The 2,369-nt window shown below is 40.1% G+C and overlaps 1 long non-coding RNA gene across 1 annotated transcript; it reads left to right on the top strand.

The window, feature by feature from the left end:
• Positions 1-562: 562 nt before the first annotated feature.
• On the top strand, positions 563-1,307 carry LOC144536883 (uncharacterized). The gene is made up of 2 exons (XR_013503783.1): positions 563-660; positions 939-1,307. It is a non-coding gene; the product is annotated as an uncharacterized LOC144536883 (long non-coding RNA).
• The last annotated feature ends 1,062 nt before the right edge of the window (positions 1,308-2,369 follow it).

Here is a 2,369-nt window from a genome sequence, read left to right as displayed (position 1 = left end):
GAACTAGTGGTGAGATTGTTTCTTCACCTATTTCTAAGATGGTTAGTATGTTCCTGTGGGTATGTGGTTCAGGGACAGAAAACAGTTGAAAAATTAGATCAAAGGCAAAATAATCATTTACAGTAGATGTCAAATACATGTAGTAAAATCAAACAAAGCACATTTGGGGACATGTGGTCAGTTCATTTAGATTTAGGTGGTCGTTTTCCCTCTCACACAGTAGTCTCCTCAAAAAGAACGTACAGTACAGTACGTTATCAGAGTAACAGTATGTTATCACAAAACCAACAGGGGCCACAAAGACAGCCACACCCCTTGAAGCATCAGATTAGGTTGCAGTTCTTTACAGCATGAACACAGTTTTGTAAACAAATTGACGGCTGCTCATTTAAAATATTGTATTAAATTCAAAATATGGCCTGAGCTCAGGCTGTCACTACTGTTACATATTAATTCTGTCAGCGTTATGAACAAGAATAACCCGGTAAACCATTAACCATTACATAATTACATAATTGCATAACCACACAAATTGTCTGCTTCCATTCATTCAGGGCGGAGTCAAACCTGCGGCCGCTGTGACAATGAGTAAACCTGTTGCTGCTCTACCAGTTGAGCTACCCAGGTGCCCAAGGGACATTTCTTAAGCATTATATTCAAGTAGGTTTGTATTCCTTTCCACTCCCTTCTGTCTGATTTAACAACTGTGCTTCCCAAGCAACACCTATGCAATTCAATTGAATGCATTCTCAAGTTCTCAAAGCACGTGTCTGTAGTTTTGCAAGAATCTGCTCAATATATCTTTGATGACAATCACATGTCAGATGGCAACTCAGTCCATCCATCTTCCACATAGTCCGTGGGAAAGAGACCGAAAGTCAGAGTCAATGCATTTCAAGCAACACTATGTAACTTTTCCCTCTTCGGTCCCCCTACAGGTTGTCTCATTGGAACTACAGCCGCGCGAGCATAGTGTTGCTTTAACAAGAACCTTAGCTCTCCTGATGCCATATTTAATGTGAAACCCACTGTGCACACATGCCTGAGAACAAAATACCCAGCTTTCTCAAAGGTTTCAGTTTGTGTGATATTGACGACCACAATGTGTCTGGGTGAGAGTTGACGTAATGATTCCAAAGAAGAACAGAAGCGGGGGCAGATTAAAAAGAACGGGCAGGGACGGTTCATGGAATGGATCAACCCCTTTTCCTAAGAATTATGTTTATTGATAACTAATTGAAGTGACATGTTTTAAGCATATCTTCCCAATAATAAAGCATGATTACTATTTTATACTTTGTCATGGAGTGTAAGAGATCATGGTCTTGATTAAATATCAAATAAATCTCCACTGACTGGAAGCATGAGACAGGACTTTCTCAATCTTCAACCAAAACCATAGCCTTTGCCTTAATAACCTTAACACAAGGCTTTAGTAGCCTCAAACCTACAACACATGAGATGGAAGGTTACAAATCCTGGTCTTTGTGCACCCAACCATCCACCCACAGCCTTATCTCTATGAGTTCTGTGCAGCATAAATGTGTCAGACTCACTTGATTGTAAAAATAATAATAATCTTGGTAGTAAATTTGATCCATGCAGTAATTACAGTATGTTTCCTCCAGAACATATCTGGTGAAGCAGATTACGAACTTAATCTTTACAAGAGAGTGTCGAAATGCACAGTACCCATTCTAATTGCTGAGGGTCATTTGCATAAACTGAAAAAATCCAGTTCTTCTCTCTGCACTCTTTGATTGAAAGGGTGCAAATTGTCATTATCCCAAAGAAGCTTACCAGGCATGTCATTAATTATGGCTCCATTTAGGTATGCATTTGCTGTGAATATATTAGATAATGCCACATGTGTATCACCTGTCTTGGGACTTCCAGAATCTCTGCCATCTCGGGCCCGTTTGAAAGGTGATGAGGGCCACGGCTGTTGCACTTTATCACCTCATCACCACATGTTGAGGAACACATTTCCTCTGCCTTTAGAGGCTCCTATTGAAGTTATGCTGGTCTATCAATGGCATGATCTTTCTCTGCACTGCTGTTTACATTCAAGGAACTTCTTTCCTTATCTGCATGGCGCCAGACAAGTGTTCCTCTGAAATGAAAGGGAGTCTTTAGAAATATTGTTGTGGTGTTTGGTCGAAATGGTGGTGTGGTGACAGATGTTGAGATGTTGGTATCAACAACATCGGCAGGTTTTGTTTTTTTAAAGTGCCTGCCCTTTCCCAAACAGTTTCCAATGACGACTTCTTAGATGGTTTTGTGTAAATAACCATCTGGCACGCCAGGTTATGTAACAACATCTCCTGATAACAATTCAAGAGAAAAGTAAACCAAACACACATTAATAC

Source organism: Sander vitreus, chromosome 22 (assembly GCF_031162955.1).
Source record: "Sander vitreus isolate 19-12246 chromosome 22, sanVit1, whole genome shotgun sequence".
Lineage (NCBI taxonomy): Eukaryota > Metazoa > Chordata > Actinopteri > Perciformes > Percidae > Sander > Sander vitreus.
This window is presented reverse-complemented; position numbering and strand designations above follow the sequence as displayed.